This window comes from Cyanistes caeruleus, chromosome 8, assembly GCF_971803275.1.
Source record: "Cyanistes caeruleus chromosome 8, bCyaCae1.hap1.1, whole genome shotgun sequence".
Classification (NCBI taxonomy): domain Eukaryota; kingdom Metazoa; phylum Chordata; class Aves; order Passeriformes; family Paridae; genus Cyanistes; species Cyanistes caeruleus.
The window spans coordinates 28,935,211-28,949,839 of record NC_141708.1 but is presented as its reverse complement, the minus strand read 5'-3'; the positions used below and the strand labels follow the sequence as shown (position 1 = coordinate 28,949,839).

Here is a 14,629-nt window from a genome sequence, read left to right as displayed (position 1 = left end):
TAAATCACAGTATACATCTTATACCCATCTGAAGTAGTTGCACATGAAAGAGTCTTCATACAATTCTGTTAATAAATCACTTCTTTTTTGAAGTCAAACTGGTCTTGACCACATCCAGAAATGAAAATGGGTACAATAAAAAGTTTTTAATTTTATAGTATTTCTAATTTTAATCTGAATTCTTATCAGTCAGTTTTGTAATGATTTCTAATTGTTTCAAACTCGCAGAGGTTGTTATAAACTGTACTCCATAGAATGTTCTCAACCCTAGAGTACTAGCAAACTACCAGAAGATCAAAATAGGTACACAGGAAAAAGGTCAGTTTTCCATACAATTTGCATTAGTTTTATCCTGATTTGATTCAATAAGAATAGCATTCATCATTATACAACCAACTGATCATTTGCTGATACAGAAATGCAGTTTGATGAATATACAAAGGAGAAATGCAGATTGTGTTTTCCTCTTTGCATATGTTGCTGTCTGTGTATCTATTTCCTAGGCTCTGAGTCCTCGCTCTCTGGGGTGCTGAGGTTAAAGAGCAGCCCCTGGGCATGGCTCCATAGCTGGAATTTCCAGATGGTTTTTCGTGCTTGAACATCAATTCAATGAAGAAGATGATGTAACATCCCCGAGTTTTTTGAATGGAAGGCAAAACAAATCAAACATATTTACTAGCTAAAACCTCTGCCTTGGAATAATTACTTTTGCAAATTTTCAGAGATCTGACAGCCTCCTTTTAGATACAACTGGAAAAGATGTCAAGCATGGCAGTGTCTTTACACTGCATAGTAAGAATGGGTCACTCACAAGATGTCTCACCTAAGCAGTTTCCTAAGTAGGACTATATTCCAGGTTTTGGAGGGAAAAAAGGGATTTCTGTCTCTACAAATACTGGAAAGATAAATTACCTTGGCTTTTATCAGTACTTTTTATTCTAGTTGAATATTTCCGTTATCATAATTAATTCACTCTGTGCTTATGGGAAACTTATCAAGATTCAATCTTTTCACTTCTCTGTCTTCTCTTTTTCAAGTTCAACACCAGATTGATTCCTCTCTCCTGTTTTCTTTCAGTGCCTCTTCCCAGTCCACTTGACCAATTCAGGTTCTGTCAGCCTTCTTGACAACCATGACCTGAGGTACTTGTGCTCTTTGTGATATTTTAATGGGTTTAATTTCTGCTCACATTCAACAATTCATTAACTTCTAATTTTTTTTTCAGATGTAAGAGCAGTGCTGTTTCTCCTTTTTTTTATCTTGTCCTTATCGTGGCTCTGATTCCACAAGTCAAAAGACTTGTTATCATGCATGGTGTGTGGAGCAAGGAGGGCTGTATCAGGTTACTGACCTGGTGTCTGCAAACCAGAGAGCATCAGCACATCCCTGCTAGGAAGTCACCTTTCTTTTGTCCCCTTTGGTTTTCTTAGACTGATTTTTAAAAAACCAACACAATTTTTTTTCCATCCCTTTATTTATGACTCCAATCGTTTCCAGTCTTGACCTTACTTTGAATAGCAATTGGAAAAGAATATTCAAGGTCATATTCAACATTTAGGTATTTAGCAAAGTCATGCTAGAAACAGTTCAAAGTAGCTCCAAATGAAGTTGTATTCAAATAGTGCTGATATATTTTTAATCTATGTTTGTGGTTTATGTTTTAATTTATTTATGTGGTTGCTGGTGTCTGAAATGGATTTACATGGATGTTTCAGTAGATTAATGACAAGTTTTCAGATACTTATGTGGTTTTTAATCTTACAACTGGGTGAATTCTGAGGTCTTGTTGACCTAAGCAGTAGCAAAAATGATATTCTGAAAACTGCACACTGTGAAGCCTTATATAGAAACACAGATGTCTGGATGGTGGCTTGACTTATGAGAATTATGTGATTCTTCAGATTCCTAGGGTGTTTCATGGCGTAGATGGCTGTTCTGTACCAAAAATGGATTGTGCTCTCTACATCAGTGTTACAGTGACAATTTAAAATTACTGCAATGGTCCTGCATTGGAAGTAGGCATCCTGCTCATCTCCTTTTGACTTGTGGAAGAATGAGAAGTTTTATATACTTAAGCATAAATGAGAAGTTTTCAGGTGATTTCCTTGTCGCCTTGCAGAGGTGACACCTTAAGTAGCAGCTTCTAAGATTTGTCCTCCTGAGAGCCTGAGGAGACCAGCAGCTTTGCAAGTGGGAGATGAGGTGGGTGAAGAAAATACAACAGTGTAGGAGATAGCAAGACAAATGAGGGTGTCTGTGGAACACAGCAGAACTTTCTGTTACAGAAGGCTAATTCAGCTCTGCATCTCCTGGGAGCTCCGTGGTGAGGAGTCCCCCATCTAACACATGAATGACTTGGTGATTTTCCAGGGAAATGCTGGATATTCTGTGCACATCTCAGGGCTGTGCTTTGGGAGCAGGGCTGCACTGCTGGTGGTGAATTCCTGGGTAACTCTGTATGACAGAGATCAAGAATTAAGAGCAAGGGTAGCTGCTGGGACTTTTCCTGTGCAGCTTTCGCAGGCTGTTGCAAAGCAGTCAGGTAATAAAAGCTTGTCTGGGTAGCTGCTCAGGTCTTCAGGAATTCCTCATTATCTCTCTGAAATTTGTAGCAATTCTTTTGTATGTAGGTACATAATGTTCTGTGTGTAATTTCACTGCCATGGGAGGGAGCATGTCCTGGTGTTATTCTGGTTGTGTACTTCGTGTTGCTATGAAAATGATTGCTGCTGATAATAAATATTTCATTTTGTTAAGATTATTTTTAAACAATATCAAAAAAGGTCACTATTTCTGAGATTATATCTGAAACCTGTGCTTCTAGTTTTGCCAAACTTTTCCTATTTAAGTGGAAAGTTATTTTTTGCACAGATCAGAGGACATTATGAAAAATGTTGATGATTACTTATTTCAAGTGGCAGCAGTGTTGTGACTCACTCTTTCATGGGCATCCTTCCCTACATTCATAATGGATTTTGAAAACTGGAGCTGTCTTCTGCCAACAAATGAAATATTAATGAATGTAGGGTTGCATAATACAGTTTTTGTGTAGTGTAATTTTCCAAGGAAATTAAATGACCATCTCTTAAAAATAAACTAGGGGGAAATGATTTATAGTCTTATTTTGCTGTGAACCACGGGGTATTTGGGTGAAATCTTAAATGTTTGTGCATTGGCATATTTGTTATATACAGAGTCTCTGCAGCTTTGATGCATCAGATGAAACTCCTAAAGGTGGATTAAATGGTTTAATACAATGACTGTTGCATTAGTTGTAATCACTTAATCATACTTTTGAGTGTGGAACCATTCCAGATCTGTTTAAAAGTATACACTGCATAAGCAAGGGAGAGAGGATGCTGAGGACAGTGCTGATGTTGAGGATGCTAAGAAATCAGGAGATCATCAGCACATATAAGTAAACATTTTCTGAAAAAAATGACGTGGAAACTTTCTTCCAGACAGTAGAAAGAGATGCTTGACTGGTCCTCAGCACTTGCCAATCAGTCCATGAATCAATCAAATTGTTCTTTCAGTATGGATTAAATTTAATCTGTCCTTGGTTACTGGCTAACCCTTGAAATGAAAACATTTTTGTTTGTTGTTACCTAAGGCTGTAAGTAGGGATTTGGGTCAAGGCACTCAGCAACAACTTGGGGAAAACAACTGGATTTTCTGCAGTCAAGGAAAGAGTAATAAATAATAGCAAAGCCCATTAATCCTCTTTTCCATTAGTGGCAATGTCAGATAAAGCTGCTTAGTGACTCTTGAGGAATGTTAGATGGATGATTTATTGCATGTGTAGTTTTAGATGTTAAGTGTAATTTTGAAATGTCATACCTCTACAGACTCGCCAAGAGATAGAGTAGAATAGCAGATGAATTACAGCACCATATAATGGGCAATTTCTGTATGTCTCTTCAGCTGATTTCCCAGTCTTTTCAGTTAGTTCTGGCTCCTTTGAGTGGATATGAGCCTCATTTGCTGAAGAGGCTGACAGGACATCTTGCGGTAGCTGGTGAAATCAGAAAACCCTTGTCTTTGATGATGCACTTGGAGAATGGATTTCTTTTGGTTACTTTTCTCCTGCCTATTTTTCATATGACTATTTATAAAAGTGAGCTATTAATAAATTAATTAGTCTACTCTGCTTTACAGATACAAAGAGTAGTTATGATTTTATAGACAGTTTTAATAGTGGGGATTCATTTTAATGGTGTATAAGGAGGAATATTTACCCTGTATTGAAAGTGGGCTAATAATGAACTCTCAACTTCCATCTCTGTTACAATATCCCTATTGATTTAAAAATGCAAACTGCTTTATGCCAGGAGGTGACTGTTCCTCAAGTTCTCCTTAAAAGCATTGCTGACCCCAGCTGCATTTGCTTCTGGGAGAGCACTCAGCTACTTTTTATTCTTCTGGAAATTCACCACACAAAACAGGAATGTGATGGAGCAATGAGTGGAATGCACCTGCAGGCCGGGTGCAGGCACTCAACAGCAGCATGACTCAACCCTCCATCCTTCCAGCCTGGCATTCAGCTGGATTTGCCTTATGTTTGACTAAGAAATAATCTGCTAGCTTCTAGACAAGTACATCTGCCTAACACTTATTTACTACATATTTGATTTAAAGCTTTAAGGTGGATTTATGCATCATTGTAGTTTGCTTAGATCTGCACCGTGATTGCGCTATGGCAATCACTTTAAAACAGCGCAATGCACAGCAATTGAGGAAGAACACACAGATATGGTTTCAAAAGTGGTTCTTTTTAAAAAGAGCTGTTAAACAGGTTAGTCAGAACCGTGAGTCACTCCAATTAGTCATGCTTACTTTTTGGTGGCTATAGATTATCTGGTTTTCCTGTTTCTCCACGCAGCTATGAGTAATGCTGTGGTAGGAACCGTACTGCTTTGGAGAATGGCTTTTCCCCACTCTGCCTGAACACATGTACACATTGGGAAGTATATAAAGTCATTTTTCGGCCCATTCTCTCAAACATGACTGGTTCTCAAGTGGCTGGTTGCATGATACAAGAGATGTAGATGTGAAATCTGCCAATTGTTTCTTTGAGGGGAGAGTAAAAAGAGCAAAGGCCTTCACTACTAGCCTATGACTGGCACCACTTCTGTGGGGTTAGTAGGAAATTGTTATCCTGGTTGGCATTACCCTTGTGCACCCACAGGGACTGAAGCAGGAACATTGAGGTAGTTAATTGGAGCAGAGAAGATCTGTGAGGAACATTAAAAACGGGGGGGTGGGACAGTAGAACAAATATGCCCTGAGATGGTAACTGGGTTGGTGCCTTAATAACTGTTGGAGCTGAGTTTGGGTGTGTTGGAGGATTTTTTTTCTATATTTGTAGTGAGCATGCATCAACACAGCTGTAGTGTTAGGCATAATCCCAGAGCCTTTACAACCATCATCCCAGACACTGAATTAGCAGTGCATGTATTAGGCAAGGGTTTTCAGCTTGGTGGCTACCTAAAATTAGTCTGAAACTGTGTAGGTGCTTAAATGTGGGTTTGAGAGCCTGGATTTGGGTTAGAAAGTGTAGGCTGTAGTTCTTCAAGCTTTAGCAAAGAAAGGGAAGATAGTGAAGCTCTGAATATTCCTGAATATGCCTACATTTAGACTACAGTATTCATTGCTCTTTTAAAATAAATACTGTCAGCATTTTTGTTAATATAAAGGCATGATGTCCTTTCTTTGTAATCTTAAAAAAAAAAGAGAAAATATATTACAGTCAGGTTTTAAAGGACTAGTTATTATTTTTCACTGGCTCCACTTCTGAGAATTTTTACTAAGACTCTAATTCTCTCTAAAAATGGATAGCTCACCTAGAAATAGAACTTTTTTCTGTGATTCCTATCTTTTTGATTGATGCTGCAGAACTGCTAGATGGAAAATATCATTAAAATTAGAATGAAAACGTCTTCCTTATATTTACAACTCTATGAGTAGTGTAGAACCAAAACAAATTTTCTCTAGTTTATCAAAGGGTCAGGGGACTTAGAATTTGAGATAGAAAGTGTGGTCATGTCATTAAGAACACTCAATGGGCTTTACAACAAAGGATTGAAATGCTTCAAAAGGGAGAAGTAATTTACACTGCCCTTTTGCAATAGATAGCAAAGTGGTAAAGCTGCTTTCTGCATAAACTCCTTTCCCACATAGTTCTGCTCCCTTTCAGCAGATCCATACAGGAAATATCCAAGTGACAACTAGTTTGCATTTGGACCAAATTTATGTGAAAGAGGTCATTTGTTCAGTGTCAGCAGCTGTTGTAAAGTTGTACAAGGTCTTCCCTGGGAAAATTACTGCTTTCAGATTCTTTTTGAACCTTAAAAGCTGTTGCAAACATGAGATGAGAACATATTCAAACAAATAATGTACTGAAAAGGAGACTAGAGAATGCATAACTGAAGGGCTGAGTGCTGCCCCTGTGTGCTACAGCACTTTGGAGAGCTGATTGTGGAGACCCCTGTGAGATGCTCTGAGCCAGAAGAAGAAAGCTCTTCTGCAAAGTCTTGTTCAGTGAGGCTTGTCCTGGTCCTTGGAAGAGGATCTCCTTGTAGGAGTGGGAAACAGCTCCTAAACTTGTCCCCATGAAGATAATTGGCTGTTGTTAGAACCCTTCTGTGGTGCCATGGGTGGTAAATCACCCGTGGCCTGGCTATCTCAGGACTCAGCTCCTGGTGTCTGGGGCAAGAGACTCCATTCCCCAAGGAACGGAGATGTCACAGTGCTTGTGCTCAGTGGTATCTCAGGACACTCCTGGGCAAGGCAGCCAAGGCAGCCCACAAGACAAACACACACACATTAAGCAGGAGGCAGTACAGCAGGAGAATAAAAAGGCAAGAGCACAGATGGTGTGTGGTTATGTGGATAATTCCTCAGCTTTGTACAGAAATTAGGTCCTTGTTCCAGTGACTGGCACAGGTTCGTCTCCTCCCCAAAGTACCACTATACTAAAGAAAACTCTTCTAATTAATGAAAAAATAAATTTGAATATGTGTGTAGGACAACTGTGCTTCATAACATGTGCCATTTTCTTTTATTTTCTGTAGGGTTCTGATTTTATGCCACGAAGTTGAATATTATGTAACAGGATTCTGTAGAGTGTTGTGACCAGTAGTGGCTGTTTAACTGTGTTGCTAGACACAATGTGCTGAGAATGTACATTTGGGTGAAATACAGTTTCCTCTGTCTTTCCCTCAATATAAAAGAAAAAAATACTTTGCTTACTGGAAAAACAAAAACAAACAAACAAACAAAACCCCAAAAAAACAAAATTAAAATCAAATCCAACAAGGCCAAAGCAACCCAAAATACATTGAAAGTTACAAATATTCTCAGCCTTTGGAAGAGCAAACTTATGTCTGTGCTGAGGAGGAGCTGTGGATTGTCCTGATAAATTAGAATAGTGCATGGAAGACACAAGCTCAGATCATGAGCCTGGAAAGTAGAAGCCAAATAGAGGAGGACTACTACCTAGCAGAAGATATTAAAACAACAAGGTGGAAGCTGAGAGAGAACTGACAATTGACTGTGGATGCTAATGTTTGGTGGCTTATTCACAGCATTTCAGTGAAATACAGGTGTAGGAGAATATGGTATAACTGATGAGATGTTTCTCATGTCAATGGATTATGGTATTAGAAAAGTTAATGGCCTGAATCAGTGGGTTTCAAATGTCACTGACTACGCATTTAAGTGAATAGTAATTCAGAAAACAACTAGGAAAAAAATGTAGGATGTGTTACCATGTACTTACCATGGCAGAAATGAGAATGAGCAGCTGGAGCTTTACAAACCCCCACAAAAATGGATGAGTTAATGCCCAGAACACCTCCCTCGGCTGCCCATCATTACTGTGTTTTACACTGGGACTGTTTGCTTATATTTTCTGGATTTATTCTGGATTTTGCTTGTGCCTTCCTATTATATTCCCCAATGTGAGTTTTCTTCCTTTTGTCTACTACATTATATTATTTTCTGACATGTGGACAGCTTTACCTTTCTATGAGATTAAGATGGCTGGGAAGAAATATAATGTCTGAATTGACTGCCAGTTGACTAAATGCAGTTCTTTGTAGGATTTTTTTTCCATGGCTCAGAATGGGCTCCAGAGGGACTTGTGAGAAGCTGGAGCTGTCATGGGTTTATATTTATTGATGCATGTAGCAAATAAAGAAAAGAGCATATAAATAAACACATTACATCAGTTTGACTTAATGACATCTTCTCTGACCATACTAGCCCTTGAAATTAATAAGTTCTTAGCAAAAGAATAACAAGATTTTTATGTATAGATACTGACTGCAGTGAATGGGGTTAAAAAGCTCTCTGTGGGATCCTGTGTCTTGTACAGTTGTATCTGACATGTGCAAATGATTGCTTTTCCCTATTTTTGGTGCAGGAGGGAATATTATCTTTAGGTTTGCAGACATTTCAAGTGCTCAGAGTAATGCAGAGTAAATCTAAATCCACTGCTAAGCATATGTGCATTACTGTCTGTATTTCCTTTTGTTTCCAAAAGAAAAGTAGTTCTGGTTATTTATTATGACACAGGAGACTTAAATTGCAGGTTGTTATCCTTTTTTTCTGAACTTCAGCCAGCATTCCTGGTGTCACACAAACAATAGTAATTACTCAGAGTTCTCTGAATGTGATCTAAATGCATAAAGTAGTTGTTAAGTGGTATAAATCATATAATGGCATAGTTTTAAATTTTATAGCCTGAATTAGTTTATACATTAATAGTTCATAATCTGTCTGCATCAGATTTTCCTGCAGTGCAACAAAAATAGAAAATAGGAAGTAAGCTCTTGAGAAAGAAAATATTCAGGGGCTTGGAGAGTCTGTCTTCATACCCAAAACTGAGGCACATGTGGACACGGGGATCAGTCCTACTGGGCTATAAATACTGTGGGTAACATCCTTAGGTGGTGTAATTAGCAAAGCTTTGCATGGCCCCTGGTACAGCTGCCCAGCCCTCTGAGAGCAGCCTGTGGGTGTTTTCTGCTGGTGGTCAGAGGGTAGAAATACCCAATCACAGGTTTTGTAAACCAGAAAGAGGTTAGAGAGGATTCATGGCAAATCTGTTTTTTATTTTATCTGGCCTGTCCCTCAGATATCAGTAGAACTAATCAGTGAGTGTCAGGTGGTGCACAGTAATGCTTGGGGGGAAAGGCCAGGTATCCTCTGAAAACTCATAATTGCTGATAATGGAGCTCTTCACAATGCTAATTAAAGAGGTTCTTCTGTTCGTCAGTGAGAATAAGCTCTGAAATTACACAGCAAGTGCTTTTGGTTGGTTTTGATACATGTCTTCTAGATTAGTATTGATTTTGTTTTATATCATTCTGGCTTCTCTACTGCTGGGAAGATAAAGCTGCAGGTGATGAAAAGTAGTATGAACTGGTCTGCTAGTCACATGGGGGAGAGTGAGATTGGCAAAGTACCTCATAGGTGAGCGCACTACTACAGGCAGATGTGAAAAAAGACAAATGCTGAAGCCTTTCAGGTATATGATTCTGTGAATAGATGTTTGGAATGAACATAAACATAAAAACTAAACCCATGTGTGTGGTTTTCCTCATCTTGCAATATTGAGAGTAAAAACTGATTATGAATTTGTGTTGAGTCTGGCTTGACTTTGGTGTAAACCTGCTGGAAATAGTTTTGTCATCAGTGACAGTATTAAATTACCTGCAGAGGATTCCTGCAGCTGAGCAGTACCTCAGTCAATAGCACCACTTAGGCTGGCACAGCTGGGCTCATCATGCAGCCCTGTGAGTGCTGGATAATGACTCTTGGGCATCTCTACAGGGATTTTCAGCAGAGCTGATGGGACTTCATGAAACAACTTGTTCTTTAATAAGAAAATTAAAGGCATGGTTCTGTAATTTCCAGCTTAGCACTCTTCCTCAGACCAGTGGCGTGTATGAAATCAGCTGATGCTGTTTAGGCAGGGCACCAGGAGTGTTGTAGGTCTGTGCAGGTGCACAAAGGTTTACCCAACCCAACAGAATGACACCTTATGGAATTTCCCTGGAGTGGATTATGACAATTGTGTCTGCACCTAAACTCAGCTGGAGTCTCTTCGTGCATGAGCCTGTCAGTTCATTTGAGACACACAGCAAGATCAACTGAGTGCTGTTTCCCCCAGGTTCCCCCCTCTTAGATGATGTCCTAATTAGGTCACAGAGAAAATCAGAGATGTAGAAGCTGGATTGAGTGCTCACCAACCAGCTCCTACATGTAATTGCTGTATTTTAGTTTAATTTCTCCTGAGATGTTTGCTGATGTCTTGGAGAATGTTGCCCATAAAAAGGCAGGCTGCTCGTCAAGAAAGAAAGTTGGTGAACACATGAATATTTTGAGCCGCAGCGTGTTGCACTCAGTATTTATCACTACAGGAGAGGGCATGTGACTCCTCGCTCACATGGCAGCTCCTTGGTTTATGCCTTACAGATTGGAAAATAGCAAAAGTATCCTGCAGGATCCCTTTGGAAGAAAGAGGAAGGCACTGGAGTGATCCACAGTGCTAACATTTTGCTGCAGAATGATTCCTGCCCTTACCCCTCACCAAAATACTGTGTGTGGGAAGACAACAGACTTGCTAAAGTCAGAAATGAGTTACTGCTTCACTGCCTAAAGAAAAGTCAGAAGTGTGGCCTCAGAAGTAGCAGTGTGACCTGCCAAGGAAGCATACTTAATGTGCTCCTCAGAGCAGTGGAGCTGAATGTGCTCTGCTCGTGGCAGCAAATGCTGTGCATGCAAACAGGTGGGACTCAATGCACCTCCTCATCGGTACAGCTTGAGAGGGAGATGAAGGATGGCTGGAGCACTTCAGGGTATTGTTTCTTGGCAGGAACACACATGCTCCAAGAAAAACAATTTCCTCAATATTTTTATGAGTCTCTGAGCTCAGTCAGGTCTGGCAGGGATGGCTTGACTTCATCCAGAGAGACAGTAGTAAGGAGATCGTTCCAAGTTTCCCTTTATTTGGTTAGTGGGACATGAGTAACTTCTTCCCCGAGCTGGAGGGCGTTGCCCTGGGCTCTTCATCCTGCAGTGTGTGTGTCACGCTGTGCCTCTCATGTCCCTCCATGGTGCCCAGGGCAGCTCCCTTGTATGCCCTGACTGCACTACAAAATATTATTGCCTTTGATGCAGCAATTCCAGCACAGGCACTTTGGACTCAGTGGAATAACAAATAATAATCAAGAAAATAGTCTGGCAATAAATGCTAATCACACCCTATAGGCTTGCACTGAGTTTTTCATTAGGTAGTAGATATTACATCCAAAATACTAACTTTCCCAGAACTTTAGAGAGTTTAGAGTTCTTTGTAAATGTGTCATTTCCCCTTTAAAATACAGTTTATTTCCCACTACAAATTCTTCATTATTCTGTAGTTAAGGTTGAAAGGCCTCATCATTTGCCTGAGTCAGAAACGCCCTTAAAAGAAAACAGTCATTTAGTGAGATGAGCAAATTCAAGAAATTGAGGCAAAGGTTCTGCTCTTCAGGTGAACCCAAAGATCCACAAAGCCTGCAGGGATGTGGGTGTGGGGGGTGTGTGACATTTTAGACAGCTGCAGCTTGGAGAGCTTCACTATTCCTCCTTCTTTTTTATGACATTTTGCTTTTTGTACTCTCCTCTTCTGCTGAAGCCAAAGCTATTGCTTCCCACTTTTTTCTCACTACCTCTCTCTCCTTTTGCAGACTTACATTGCCTTTGTAGGGCACTAATTTGCCAGCTAATGCTGTTCTGAGCTTATGAACACATAATTTATTTTGAGTATGTGTCTCTGTTAAGTGCAAAACCAAGCTGGATGCTGTGATTCCTGTTTCATTCTTCTTCCTGACCTAACAGTAATTCTCCTGACGATACAAACCAAATAAAGAATGGAACTTCTGTGCCAATATATTTGTCAGCCATAAATAGGCAATATATTAGTCAAACTTCCAGAAGTGAACAGCAACATATTTCTGAATCTTAGTATCTCCAAAATGTATGTAGATGTTTGCTTTGGGCATCTCTGACATTTTTGTTGTCAGCTAAGGGCTGTCATGTGAAGTTTATGTTGGCTAGATCAACACTTGGCAAAGGAGCGTAAGAACAAAACTGGGTATAAAATGGGAAGCTTTTCTACAGAGAAAATGTCTTTTCCTAGACATAGGATTTGCAAAGATATGAATCACTGAAACTGTTCAGAAGAAATAAGGAAAAACTGATTTAAAAGCCTTGCTTTTCAGAATTTCAGAAATAAGTGTTCTGATAAATTCAAAATAAAAAGCCTTTAAAAGTTTATCTGTCATTCAGTGGGGAAGTTAAAAGCTCACTTCAACATAGGTGTAGCTTTATTTTCATTGAGACATCAAGACAATGAGAGGCCTGGCATGTCACCTGAAAGTGGTATCTCACACTGAGAATTTCAGTGTGTTAAGGAGTGATATTTTATAGCATTATGGCCCTAATTGGCTTGTATGCCATTATTGAAAACAAGGAGGTAACAGCAGTTTTAGGTTTTCTCCATGCTTGGGACTTAGGAGGAAGCAGAGATGCAGGCTCCAGCACCTTTGGCTCTGGCTTGTGAGGCCAGAGGCTCTTTGTCTGCTCTGGTCTCTCCTGAACACGTGAATGGGAAGCAGGTGGAAGGAGGTGGGGTCAGCCAATAGGGCCCAAGCCAACATTGCTGTTGAAATGTGTGTTTGCCCCTAAAGACAAATTACTTTCATCTGGTAAAAGAAGAAAAGTTATTGTGAGTCTGCTGTAGTGTTCTCTCTTGTGTTCTCCAGGAGCAGGGTGGCTCCATTTTTCTCACTGGGGTATAGCTCTGAAACAGGTTCAGTTTCAGAGTTTGCCTGGCCTTTACTTATGTGCATTTGTTATTACTATGCCTGTTCTACATTAAATTTCATTTTGTTGAACAGTTTCTCAGCCTTACAGGAAGAAACTCTCAGTTTACACTGATCAAGTGCTATCTTTAAAACTACTGGAAGTTTGTGAGTGAGTAATGTAAGGTACTTCCCTAACGGAGATTTAGCAATTGCTGTTCAGCACCAAACTCCAGACAAACAACAGAATGACAATGCTTTAAACTTGGCCTCAGTCCCAAGCATCCCTGTCTTTTAAACTGATCTTCAGTCATGTTCCCAGTAATAACACCAAAGCCCCGCAGTGTGTTTGCACAGGGAATGAATTAGGCCTTGACTTATGCCCCCACAAATGGAGAAGTCATGTTTGTAAGAGCTCCCTTTCTTGTGTAGGTACCTCTCTTGGTTTGAAAGACAGGTGTCTGCTAAGGAAGTCAGGAGCCTCCCCTGAAACAGAAAATGTAAACCCCCTCCTTCCAAATTATTATAATTTTGAAATCAAGGGGCTCTCAGGCAAAGATATGGGAATAGGAATAACACTTCTTTACAAGGAAAATAAAAATGCAGTAGTACAAAAAACAAAAACAAAAAACCCAATCCACTGACAGAGTCAGAGTACAACCTGACACCCTGTTGGTAGCAGTCCAATTAAATGGTGGCTGCAGTCTTCCTGGAGTGACAGATGTGGTTCTGTTGAAGCAATGATCCTGCAGAAGGATGTAGTTTTCCTCTGGAGGTCTAGTGGTGTAGATGGCTCCTGTTTTCCTCTGGGAATCCAGTGGAGAAAGGCAGCCTGTGGTGTTCAGAGTCTTTGATTATATCCAGGTAGGAATGCTGGGCTCCTCCCCCCTGGCTGGAGCATTTCACAATGGGATGATGTAATTTCATCAGTCATGTAGTGAGACTGAATGGCCCATTAAAAGAAGATATCCCCTTGGAGAGAGGATGGGTCATGGAAGAGATAAAACACACTGCCCCACCTGCTTTCAACAGATGGTAATAGAATATATACTTCTGGTTACACCTTACATTGCAACCCAAGGCAGTGGCCAGTCCTTTAAAATCTACTCCAGCCAAACTGTGATGCTTATCAGTGTGATTGTGTGATAAAAGGTAGTGATTCCTCCATTACACACTTGAAGTGTTAGCTATGAACCCAGCCCAACCGTTCAAAATCAAGAGTCAAGCATTCACTTAACCATTCTGGAATATACCCATTAAAAATAATATCACTTATTTTTAATGACACTCTACTTATAGAGCATGTAAATGAAGCTTTTACTTCCCACAGCACCTAGAAGAATACTTTTGTTCAGTTGCTTTCCTGCAAATAGAATAGCAATAAAGAAATTTATGTTTCTATGGTTAGAGCAAATGAAAAGGAAACAGAAGGAGAAAAAATTTTGAAATTTCAGTTTTAAGGCAGGATTTAGTTATTAACCATTAAACTCAGCTTTTCTGATCATCCTTCTCTCACAAAACCTGTTCTCTGAAGGGCAGAGGTCCCTGCAGACTGGCTGTGATATTCTGATCCCCAGGTAATTCCTGCCACTATCCACATAGATCTATATGTACAAATATAAGAAAGAGCAGAGCAGGCAGGGTGTAGGGAGGCTGGGGCGAGGGGAAGATGCGATCCATCGTTAGTGCTGTGGGTGAAAGAAAAGCGATTGTCAGGGCTGTGATTCCTGGCTGCCACTGCTGCCAGGGAAATGTGTGTCAACACCACGCAGAGG

At 40.0% G+C, this 14,629-nt stretch overlaps 1 protein-coding gene across 10 annotated transcripts in view; it reads left to right on the top strand.

The window, feature by feature from the left end:
• The window catches only part of FAM13C (family with sequence similarity 13 member C), a 118,776-nt gene that overhangs the window by 55,421 nt on the left and 48,726 nt on the right, over positions 1-14,629 (top strand). The gene's annotated exons all lie outside the window — the stretch shown is intronic.